The 13370-nt window shown below is 33.6% G+C and overlaps 1 long non-coding RNA gene across 1 annotated transcript; it reads right to left on the reverse strand.

Moving 5' to 3' along the window:
* Window positions 1-2493: 2493 nt before the first annotated feature.
* LOC126888870 (uncharacterized) lies at window positions 2494-4401 on the reverse strand. The gene is made up of 2 exons (XR_007699687.1): window positions 4249-4401; window positions 2494-3994 (listed from the first exon to the last, which is right to left on the reverse strand). It is a non-coding gene; the product is annotated as an uncharacterized LOC126888870 (long non-coding RNA).
* Window positions 4402-13370: the final 8969 nt, after the last annotated feature.

Genomic DNA, 13370 nt, shown 5'->3' on the forward strand with positions numbered 1-13370 from the left:
AGAATTTAGAATGGTACTTAATGTGTTTATTTCATTTTATGCTTTTTCTGGCTATTTTTTAAATGTTTGTACGTTTAATGGGTAATGTGTGTGATTATATATTATTTAAAATAAAATTGTATATGCATTATGTATTTAAAAGTATCAAGGCACTTTTGATTACATTATAGTTTTATATATTTTAATTATATAAGCAAAAGTATTGTATAAGTTATAAGTAGATGTACTGTAGTGAATACCATAAGAACAAGATGGCATTGGTTGTTTTTGTATAAAGAAATTATAGAACATTCAAAAATATTTACCTTATTATATTGTGTGACTCCAGCATAGAAAAAGTCTTATAATGAAAGGTAAAATACATACATACTATTTTTTTTATAGAAAATTAAAAAATCCCAATCATTTTATTTCTTTGATTGTAACTTGTCTAATTTTTACTGGTTTGGATCTATAATAACAAAAATGTCTCATTTACTATTTAAAATTTGTTTTGGTAATAAATTAAAACACTTGTATTTATATTTAAGGTGTATTTTATTTTACATTTTCATAGTATTAAAATTATTATTATTATTTATCTACATATAATTACACTTACATCTTCTGAATTCATTTTTAGAGTTCACTTTGATAAATACAAGTAAGTAAATCCAATTAAACTTCTATCATCCAATTAACCTACAAAGATCAATAAAAGTACAGAATACTACAGAACAAAATAAAAATGGATAAAAATAACAAAATTAAAGAGGTAAATACACAATATTAAAAACAAATTTGTTTTTAGTTTTATTGTGGATTGTGGTAAATGGATCTATTTTCATTTTCGAAAGTTGACAATCGAACTGTCAAGTGTCAAAAAATCGAAAATCTGTGACTCGTGATTGGTCCAAATTCTCCCATAACACAAGTCCTGGAGAAACTGAAATCTCGCAATTCGCCCAGCTTACACCAGGGAAATACTCTTGTCTTGCTCTGGGCAATCGAATATTTCCAAATATATATGTTAAAGCCTCAATTTTTTTAAATATATATTAGCAGGAACATCTTCTTATAGGGCCAGACAGTCCCTACAGGAAAGGCAATATTATGACATAAACATAAGGGTTAAGGCTTTTATCATTTGGAGGTCTAATATCTTTTTATATCTTTATCTTCTTAATTTTTTTAATTCAAATTTGGGAATTGATTAATTTATAAATTAAGGCCCGGTCTTTTCACCTCCGAATAAATATAGTTAACGGGAAGTTTATCTGACAGATAAAAAAAGTAGCGTCTTTTCACTCTGGAATAAAGTTATCCGGCAGATAAATTGACGTTAAATATCAAATATTTAACTGCCGAATAAAGTACCGAATAAGAAGTTCTGGCAGATAAACTTTGATTTTCGTATATTTCATGGTTTCTGATTACCAGGAAACTAAAAATATAACATAAAATCTTGTAGGTCTGATTGAATTTATTGCAAAAGTAAAATTTTGTTATTTCTAAAAATTCTCAATCACAAATTTTATGTTATTTTGTTTTTATACATACCTACCTACTGTAATTTTTTAAGCAGAGTTATTAGATATTAAATTAAAGATGGGTTATAATTTGAAAAAATTATAATAGGTATGTATTATTATATACCTACAAATGAAAACAAGTTGTAAAAAATAAAAATAGAATAGTTTCTTATCCCATAATTTCTTTGAATTGCCAACTATTTTACGATTCCAAAATGAAAGGTTATTGATATATGTAGGTAGTAACTAGAATTATGTATGCACATGGTTCTCAGAAACAGTAGATGATACCTACCTTGAAAAAAAAGCTGCTGTTAAGTATCCAAAACATACTGGGTGTATCATGAAATTCTAAAAAAATAGAATATAGGAAGACTGATTTTATATTCTGACAATTTCGTAATACTCCCCGGATATGTTTTAAATAGGTACCTTCTTACTAATATTTTTTGTGCCAAATATAAGTAATTCTGTATTATTGCTGTTTAAATTCAGATCATAGCAATGGGTTGTTACTTGGAGATTCTGATTGTCCACTGAAGCCATTTTTAACGAGTCCGCAAATACATCCCTTTTTGTATATAGCAGAAAACAAAACAATTACATTGATTCAATTGTCCTATCTTACACTGAAGCAATATATTTATAACATAGAGAGAGATGAAAATGAATTGCTAAGTATAGACCAGGAATAAGCTAAATTATTGAATTTACTGAAGTTATGATGTTTGATAACCTTATAAAAATTTTTGTGTTAAGCTTGTCACGCACGGGGAACTATACTAAAATATATCTCATATCACTCACTATAGTAATGAGTGAGGCTGCATACACGGAACTATAATGTATATTATGGTTCCGTTTATGCAGGCTCACTCATTATTATAGTGAGCAATATGAGATATAATATATCTATTATAGTATACCTCCTGGTCAGTACCAAGCTTTATGGGGAAATAGAAGGATCATTAATATACATGTATAATTTTTTTATTCTTTATTTAATTGTCCTTTGTATAATTTAATTATTAAATTTAATAAATCAATGAATTTTTGTCTCTTCTGCCCTTTCATTTTCTCTGGCACGCTTGTGTTCTACCCTTTCCTCCTCTTTTTCTATCTGAAGCAATTGAGCTATGTTGAGTATTAGCGTTGTTCTTTCTTGTAATACATTCTCTTGTTTATTATTGGTAGCTTATTTCTGGAACTAGCTTTTTCTATGAGAACACAGGATTCCATCTTCTAGGTGTTTGTCATATCTGTAACTAATTTTTTTTATTTAGAAAAGTGAAAGATATCTACTAACAAATATTAAAATTAGGTTTTATTCTTGTTATTGGGATTCTTCAATTTACCATGTAAATTATCCAATCTTTAAAATATTGTGTTTTGATATACATAGTTGGTTTATCCCTAGTTTACTATTCAATATACCAGTTGGATGGATTATAAATCTGTAGCGTTTTGACAATGATTGATATGTCCATCTAGAATAATTTTTCAGGAGGGCATTTTGAAAGTTTAAATCATGTTTTGTCAACCCAAAAACGAAAAGTAATCAACATAAGAAATCAAGTAATATATCAAGTTCTGGCCTACCTAATATAGTAGAATCCCGATTATCCGTGCTCCTCGGGACCGAAGGTGGCACTGATAATCCGAACATGTATTTCTTATGTATAATAAGTACGTATACACATATGTACATATTATGTACCTACCATAAAAAGATAACAGAAAAAATAAATCTTTCATTATGAGTCTCTCTTTCGTCATATAGAGTTTCCGTTAAGTGATTTACAATGACGCTATGTTGATAAAACCTCAAAAATGCAACTTGAGTAATAGAAAATCATAGCACGGATAATTAGGGTTCTACTGTAAGTTAAAAGGGGACATGTGGGACAAAGGGAGTTTTACCTTCATCATACACATACCAAACTATACCAACTTGAAGAGATGTTACTAAATAGCATATCAAGCAAATAATCTCATTATGGCTAAAGTCAGACGTAACATCAAGTTTTGCTATACCACTACAAAAATATAGTATTGAATTTAAATAAAAGTTTTCCCCACATTAACAAATTTTTACATCATTGAACAGTTATTAGGTTTGTTCTAGCATCAGTTTCAAATGGTTTGAAACCATCAGCGAATAGTCGACCAGCACGAGTAGATAGGGGATAGCACTGGTGACTGTATTATGTTCTCCCACTGAGCAACTAATTGCTGACGGTTTCTGACTAGTTTGACTGTTTGCTAGAACAAACCTAATATTAATAATCATATAATATGTACATATATAATTATGTAAACAAAATTACCACTGCATCTGTTTCATTAGCTAGCTTGTCTTTATTTAAACTTGTCTTTGTCTTCTATTTTACATACAAATCAACAGTTTTCCTCTAATTTAAAATGGATTTACCTCTTGTTCAAGCTCTCCAGTAAACTATTTCAGCATAATCAATGTTTTCTTTCTAAAACAATATTGTTGTCTGATTAAAATATGGAAATGTATTTCTAAACCTTATGATTAAGTTGTAACTAAACTAAGTTAAGTTGTGACTAAACCTATTAAGTTGTAATTATGTGATTACATTTCCTTCTTCCAAAATGGAAATAAAATCATCTTTGAATCTAATTGTAATTATGTTAGGTTTAGGTTAAGTGTTAAGTTAAAGCTGAAATTATAAAAATAAACATAAAAGTCAGGTGTGTTCGGAATCCAAACTTTTAAGCTTATCTACCGGATAACTAACTGGAACATAAATTGACGTGAAAAGACGGGTACATTTTATCTGGCGAATAAATATTTATCCTCCAGATAGCTAACTGCCAGATAAGAGCATATTTATTCGGAGGTGAAAAGACCGGGCCTAAGTTTGGCTAAGTTAAGGAATTTAAGGATCAGGTTAATCCTACGTGGATTAAGGTTGGACATAAGTAGGCAAATTTCAATGGGAGTAGGGATATTTGTTTTGGCTACTTCTTTATATAGGTCAAAATTGGGTGACATATTTATAGGGCACTCAAAAATCAGATGATTTAAGGACCCAACTCGGCCACAGTCACAATATGGGTCGTCTTTTACTCCTATCCTGAATAGGTGAACTGGAGTAGCACAATAACCTGTCCTCATTCTAATAATGGTGGTTATATGTCTTCTGTCTTGGTATGCAAAATTGTGGTACCAGGGGAGTTTATCTATCTGACCTACAATTTTAGAGTAAAATGAATTATTTCGATTTTTCCCCTGCCATTCTTGCTTCCACCGATTCCAGATGGAATGCTTGATGTCTGGTAGAAAGTTGGAATATTGAAGAGTGATACCAGCAGCTACATTTAAGGTTCTACATATATTAGCTAGTTTATCAGCCACCATGTTCCCTTTAATATTCGAGTGTCCTGGAATCCATGCCAGACTAATATTAACGTTATTTTCTTTCGCTTCAATGATGCCTCTCTTGGTCATGAACGATGAATGTTCTGTTTCCATAGAATAGGTTGATCTGCCTATTTTCTGTAAGGCACTTTTAGAGTCCGAGCAGATGATTGCTTGTTTAATCCCATTTTTCAAAATAATTTGAAGGGCATGATTAATTGCGACAATCTCAGCCGTACATATTTGGGTATATACTTAGGTAGTTTACTGGTATAAGAATAGTTGATCTCTCGGCTAAAGACACCAAAGCCTGCTGATCCTTCATCATCAACCGAGCCGTCCGTGAAGAATTTGGTGTGACTAGGTTTATTCAGAATTATTTTTTGGAGTTGAACTGAGGCAAGTTCATCTGAACGATTAGATTGGATATTTATGATTGGAATTGTTGATAATTGATAGTCTAGTTCAAAGTTATGGCATGGATATAAGTCACTTAAATATAAGTTGGGATAAGTACTTTTAAATTTGTTTTTTAAAAGCACTAGAAATGGAATATTTCTGTTTTTCCAATTATTTTGGTTCCTTTGAATTGCCAAGTCTAACAGGTCGAGAGCAGAAATAATTGGGTTGCCAATTAACATTAAATTTTTGAATATAAATTTAGAGCTAAGCCATTCCCATCTAGATTTAAGCGAGATCTGACCACTTTCACTTAAGAGAGCATGAATTGGGGTAGATTTCATGCATCCAGTTATAATTCGGATACTTTTGTATTTTAGTTTCTCCAATATTTTAATTAAGGAAGTTGGACAATCGAAAATTACCTGGCAGCCATAGTCCAGATGGCTCTGAATCAGACCATTGTGTACAATTTGTAAGGTTTTTGGATCACTTCCCCAATAAGTCCCACAAAGAGCTCTCATCACATTCAGGCCACGATTTACTTTTAGTTCTATTGAGTTTACATATGAATTCCACTTTAAGTTTTTTTGAATATTTACCCCCAGGTATTTGACTGAATCCACCCAACCAATATTCTGGTTACAAAATATTACGTTAGGGGGAGAGATTTTCGTGTTTCCTTTTGTAAATAATATTGCAGAAGATTTGTTCTTAGATAGATTTAAATTGTGGTCTAGCAACCATGATTCCATCTGAATCAAGAATTTATTTACATTAATTACCAATTCATTAATATCACTCCCTCTAATCAGAAGAACCAAATCGTCTGCATACTGAATTAGATTGCATGAAGAGGGGATTAAATTATACAGGGAAAGACAATATAGGTTGAAGAGGATAGGGCTTAATGGGGAACCTTGGGGTAGTCCCAGACTTGATTTTCTTGGGCCATGGGTTTGTCCCAGTTTGTCTTTGACAAATAGCTCTCTATCATTTAGAAGGCAGAAAATCAAATTAGCCAGTTGGGTTGGAATGTTATACTTTAATAATTTGGAATACAGGAGTGATATATTGACATTATCATAAGCAGAAGAGATATCTAGAAAGATGCCAATAGTGTATTGGTTTTGAGCGAAGCCTATTTGAATTGTTTAGGTGAGGTATGTAAGGCATTCCGTACAACCTCATTCAGAGAAGTTCCGCTCATCAACCTCAGAAGTTCCGCATCTAGCACATTTCTTTTTTCCTCTACATTGGTTCGTAGAATGGCTATAAAGTAAGCAATTCCCACATTGAAGAACAGGGCTGATGAATGGTGTGACCCTCATTGGTAGTTGATATATGGAAATTTCTTTAGGAATAGTTTTTCCTGAAAAAGTTATGCTAATAGTTCCCGTGGAGACAAATTCAACCTTTGAATCCACTTGTACTCTTCGGTTCATTCGCTTAACACTTAATAGCTTACATAAAGCCAAGTTGGTTTCTGATGCCTCCTTTATTTCTTCCTATTCCTCTGTGAATATTTTATTAACTCCCCTTACTATACCCCTACCAGAAATCTGATGAAATGGAATGAACACGTCATACCCTAGGGCTTCCCAATCTTTCCTCACAACGAAATCGTTGGCTGCTTTTCTAGTGGCAAATAATACCCCTATCCTGTTTTTACCTTTTCTACTGATTTTCGTGATGTCTTTAATTTTTAAAACGGAAATAGATTTAGCTATACTTAACACGTGGTAATCTCCAATATTTTTATCCTGACCCTGGACAAATACTTCATAAGGACCTATGTCGGTCTCCGAATATAGTATTTGTTTTTTTCCTTTAAGACTTTTCTGAATAATTGGAGGTTGAGATTGACATTCATGTTGGTTGATTTTATTAGGAGGGTCAGGTGGTGGAGGAGGATCGGGAGGAACTTCTTCCTCCATCTTATGCGGCTGATTGACGAATTTAAAATCTATGCCAGTCGATGCAAATTAGAAATTAACAGGAAAATATAGATAGTTTTGGCCCTTACCCTTTTGGATGAGTTTCAAAAGTCGTCCGTTCACCTCGAACGATAATCACAGATTTGTCTATTTTAAGTTCTCTTCCAAAAAATCAAATGTCAAACACAACAAAATTCACAACAGATATTCACTGCGAAAAGAAGCCGAGGCTGTTCATCCCAGCGGACCTCGACTTCTTATCAACGATAAATAAAAAATTAACAAGAACTAACAACTGTTTTCAAATTAAATTAGGTTTGATGAGGTTTTTTTATCAAAAATTAAAAACTGTCAACTCTGACGTTTTTCAACCGAAACTATCTATCTGTTAATTTTTTTATTTATCGCTGATAAGAAGTCGAGGTCCGATGAGTTGACTAGCTTCGGCTTCTTTTCGCAGCGAATATATTTTGTGATGCTTGTTGTGTTTGACGTTTGATTTTCTGGAGGAAAATTTGAAATAGACAAATCTTTGGCTATCGTTCGTGGTGATAAGACTTTCCGCCGCGAGTTGCTCCAAAACTAACAAAACTTGTTGTGCACGTACTTCTGGTAAGTTGAGCATTGTTTCCAACTATTGTTTTTGCTTTTGATGGATTTTGTATTTGCTTTTGATTGATTTAGCCTTTGACTTTAGTTTAATTTGATTGAATTTTTGCTACTGTTAAGACTTGTAGTTTTAAGTTCTTGCTACAAGTTTAGACTTGTAGTTTTTCATTACGGTTGAGACCGGGGGGGGGGGGTATAAAAGTATAAAGGTGGTATCTTCTTCTTCTTTAAGTACCGTGCCCACATTTTTAGGCGTGGGTAGCTTCCATAAAAATTTGCCGATATCGTTCTCGATCTTGTGCGGCATGTAACAATTGATCTGCTGATAAGCCAGTCCATTGACGAAGGTTTCGGAGCCATGAATATTTCTTTCGACCAATTCCTCTTTTTCCGTCGATCTTTCCATTGAGTATTAACTGCAGCATCCTGTATCTGCTACCTCTCATTATATGCCCCAGATATTCAAGTTTTCTTTTTTTATCATCTTCATTAAGTCACCTTCGCCTTGACCTACTCTGTTTAAGACTTCTCTGTTTGAAATGCGTTGAACCCAAGATATTCTGATCATTCTACGATACGACCACATCTCAATGGCTTCTAATTTGTTCATCATGTTAACCTTCATGATCCAGGTTTCACATCCATATAGTAATACAGGATACACATAACATTTTAGGAACTTGATTCTTAGTTGTAAATTCAGCTGAGAGTTGCTCAGAATAGATCTAAGTTTCATAAATGCTCCTCTTGCAATTTCTATACGAGTTTTAATTTCTTCATCCGGATTTAGTGTCTCGTTTATCCAACATCCTAGGTATTTAAAATGGTTAACTTTTGTTATTGATTCATCACTGACAATTAGTTGCATAATATGGCCGACGTCTTGTTTACTAACCACAAGTAACTTTGTATTTGTTGCATTTATGTTAAGTCCGTTATTGGAGCATTCTCTAATGACTCGATCAATAAGGAATTGAAGATCTTCGATATTTTCAGCCATGATCGCGGTGTCGTCTGCATATTTGATGTTGTTAATAGTTTCTCCCCCGATTCGAACTCCATATTGTCCTTCCAAGGCTTCATTAAAAATTATTTCTGAGTATACGTTAAACAAAGTTGGTGATAACACACAACCCTGTCTGACACCTCTTTGAACGCAAATTTTGTCTGTTTCTTTGCCGTCTACCAGAATAGAAGCTTCTTGATTCCAATATAGATGTTGTAAAAGTCTCAGATCTTTATCATCTATTCCAATCATTTCTAGATATTCAAACAACCTGTCATGTTGAACTCTATCAAACGCCTTCTCAAAATCTATAAAGCAGACGTAAATTGGTTTCTGTACTTCCCATGATCGTTGAAGTAATGTTAACATTGAGAACAAAGCTTCCCTTGTTCCCAATCCTTCTCTGAAACCGAATTGTTTGTTTCCCATTGTCTCTTCACATTTCTGCTTGATTCTATTAAGAATTATCTTAAGAAGTAGCTTGAGAGAGTGGCTCATGAGACTAATTAGTCTAAAGTCTTTACATGATGATGTATTAGGTTTTTTTGGGAGTGGAATAAATGTAGACTCCAACCATATCTGTGGCATCATTCCAGTCTCGTATATATGCTTATAAATGTTTGTTAATTGTGAGACATTATCGTCATCCAGAAGTTTGGTATAAAGGTAAGAAGGTGGTATAAAGACATTAAATGATAATATGACAAAATTAAACACCAACAATTAAATACTCGCAGTATGATAATGGTCCATTTTTTGTATACTTGGAGTCCACTGAAAAAGTTGGATTTAACATTGGTAAAGTCAACAATATAAAAATAGCTAGGGACATCTTTAACTTGAGCTTAACAGATTTAAAAGGTATTAAAAATAAAAAGTTTTAAGTAAATGCTAGACGTCTCACCAGAAAGTCTATTCACAAAGACAGTGTATCCTATGAACCGACAGCTACGGTACTCCTTACTTTTAGAGGGTCAGGGTACCGCGATCCATACGATGCTATGGACTGGAAAGATTAGTTAATGTATATGTGCCCCCTGCAACACAATGTAACAAGTGCCTTCGCTATGACCATACTAGAAATAACTGCAAGAGTAAAGAAAAATGCCATTAAAATAATTAAAAATAACCCATTTAGCGCCAATGGTGCGAAAACGCACCATTTTTTTTGTAGAATTTTTTATTGACAATTCTTTAATTTTTTTGAAATCTTTGCATTTTTTAAGTAACCAGAAGATATAAGTGTAACAAACTCATGTTTTCATCACAAAAATATTTAATAAATGTCCGACATTTTCAATCCTTCTACACAACTTTATTTTAAGTGTAGTAATTTTATTGGCATAAAACTTTTGTGGTCAAATAAATTAAAACATTAGTTTTTTAACCTATTTGTACATTAATTGTTATAAAAATACAAAAAAAAATTTCTGAATCATCAAATCTCGTGTTTGAAAATAATGGTTCGATAACGAACCATTGGCGGAAGTCGACTTATAATCCTGGCTGATCAGGAATTTCGAGGTGACGACAGGTAGTAATTTGTTGGGATATTTCTTTATTATGTGTAAAAGCACGTATTGACTAGGTTTGCGCTCCGAGCTCCTGCAACTGCTCCGCATAGTGGATACGTTTGACGCTCCCGGATTGTGCAATTGTGCGCACTCTACCTCGGGCTCCAATCTGTGGCAGTTTATATGTAAGGGAGCGCATACCGCATCGATTGAAACAGTCGCAGGGAGCGCGGAGCGCAAGTGGTTCGTGAACATAGTGGATGGATTGCGCTCTGGGACCGTACAACAGTTCGCGCTCCGCCTCGGTGGTTTAATAGGTTGCTGTTTATATGTAGAGGAGCGCATGCCGTCTCGATGGGAGCAGTTGCAGGGAGCGCGGAGCGCAAGAGGTATGAAGAGAGGTGAACATAGTGGATGGTTGGCGCTCCCGGACCGTGCAACAGTACGGATCGGTGGTCCAATATTGCGAACATAGTGGGGACATACCTTTAGAAAGACGGGTATTCTGGTATTCAGTATTGTTATAATCTAGGGCTGGGGGGGGGGGGTCTACATAAGGGAGGTTGGTTGTGTTGTAGACAATATGTTGATTTGTCGAATTTATGCAACTGGCACAGTGCGAGAAACAGGATTGAAAAGTGTAAACTGGAAACATCTAAAATTATTTCTAAAAAAGATAGAGGGCCGTTCGACTTCGTTTTTGACAAAGAAGCTGAAGGTGTAGGCAATGTTCTAACCATTCTAATTTTGTTTATCAAATGTTGCCAGGTCCATTTACACTCTAAATGTTTTAAGACTCTTCACAAAAACTAAAATTGTTTATTTCAATTTTTATATCTCATTCCCGCCAAAGGTTCGAAAACGAACCATTTTTTTGTTGTGGCACCTGCCATTATCAAAGTGTAAAACAATTTTTTTACGAATGTTTAGGTTTATTTTACTCTAGTTAATCAAATATATTAAGTACATATTATTGCAGTATTCTTTGCTTGGCGGTTAATGGGTTAACTGTGGAGAGGAAAAACACACGGAAGAAACACAAAATATTACTTGTGTTACAAAGTGCTTTTACTGTAAACAAGAACACAAGTCTACATCAAAAATGTGTCCAGAATATAATAGACAAAAAAAATATCAAAGAAATGATGGCATTCGAAAACATAACATATTATGATGCAAACGAAATAGTTAAAAAGCAATATAAAGTAAAAGGAGAGTACTATATATTAATAAAGCTGAATTTCCACTTGTACGGGGAAACAAATCAATGGCAGATACCCCAGAGGTATATATTGAACCCTCAGAAAGAAGGACACAACATTTTACAGCCAATACAACTAAAAGAACATATCAACCAGCCCTGACTAACAACCCAAATAAAAAAAGAATAATCTAAAAGGGTTATGATAGAAAAGCTCATGAAGAATGTATAAACTTCCCCAATGGAGAGACAGCAAGCCAAAAATCTTCACAGCCTATAACTTTCAGTCCACATTATGAATCTAACACACAGCAGCCTATTAGTGCACTTAAAAATTCTAACAAAAGTTCATTACCTAACTCAAGAGGAGGAAATGAAACAAATTATCAATTATCTTTCAAATACATCTGAAAATAACAGAAATACAATAAGAAATTTCCTTTAGCAAAACACCAGCCCAGGACCATCTTCAATGGGATGGCTGACATATCTGATAACTAAAAACACAAAAATTCACAAATTTAAAATAATTCAATGGAATTTACGAAGCATCAATTCTAATAGAACAAATTTAATGAACTTAGTAGCACAGGAAAATCCAGATGTACTTTTACTAAACGAGACCTGGTTAAAAAACACTAAACAATTTACACTTAACTCTTATAAAAAATATTCGAGCTGATAGAAATAATATTTTACATGATAATGTCAAAATCGTTAGATCCAATACATAAGGTTTGTTCCAACACAACGAAGAACCGTCATATAACGATCACGTTACTATATTATTAACGTTCCATGGGTTCCATAGTAACGAAATAATACGTTCCATGTTACTGCGCAGGACGGTGATCGTTACATGGACGGTTTCTTGTTGTGTTGGAACAAACCTATAATTGTTAACAGGTGAAGTATACATAACAACAGTGTACAGCAATTCTGATATTCATGTAAATCATGAACTATTGTCTGATATGTATATCTAATAACTCACCATCAAGCAAAACCATTATACTGGGAGATCTTAATGCACACCATCCTATCTGGGACAAATGCCCAACCAACAGAGGTGGGAATATTATTTCTGAGTTCATAATGGGCAATGACATATGACATGGTGATAATGAACGACGGATCCCCAACTCTCCTTCAAAATCCCAATAATCACTTGAGTGCAGTAGACTTAACAAGAGTAAATAGTGATCTAGTCTTAAAAAAAAACATGGTACACCCTTGCAGACTGCGGTAATAGCAATCACTTTCCCACAGTCCTAGATGTGAACATGAAAAACAACAGCTTTTCAAACATCCATCTCGGCGCTTACAAAACAATACATTTTAATAAAGCAAATTGGGAACTATTTTACAACATAGTGAATCAACTTGATGCGCAGGACGTAATCACCTACAATGTTTGGAGTAATATTATCAAGAATGCAGCTGAAAATGCTATACCACATAAACATTGTGGGACAACTCAAAAGATAGGAAATCCATGGTGGGACGAGGAATGTTCAGAATGGATAAGAGAAAGAAAAGCCTCTATAGAAAAATTCAACAATGCCCCAACTCTAGAAAACTACATTAATGTAAAAAGAATAATAGCTCAAGTAAACTTATTCATCAGTTTCAATCCTCATCAAATACAACATCGTCCTCTTCTATTTCTTCATCTATGCAGCTTGAGCAGCTTAGACCACTCTTTCTACACTCACAGTTATGGATGCATTCGTCTTTGCAAGTACACACTATGAGGGAAAGTAATTCCTCGGGAGCTGCAGCATGTACTGTTGTAATTGGTGTCA

This window comes from Diabrotica virgifera, chromosome 7, assembly GCF_917563875.1.
Source record: "Diabrotica virgifera virgifera chromosome 7, PGI_DIABVI_V3a".
Taxonomy (NCBI): Eukaryota; Metazoa; Arthropoda; class Insecta; order Coleoptera; family Chrysomelidae; genus Diabrotica; species Diabrotica virgifera.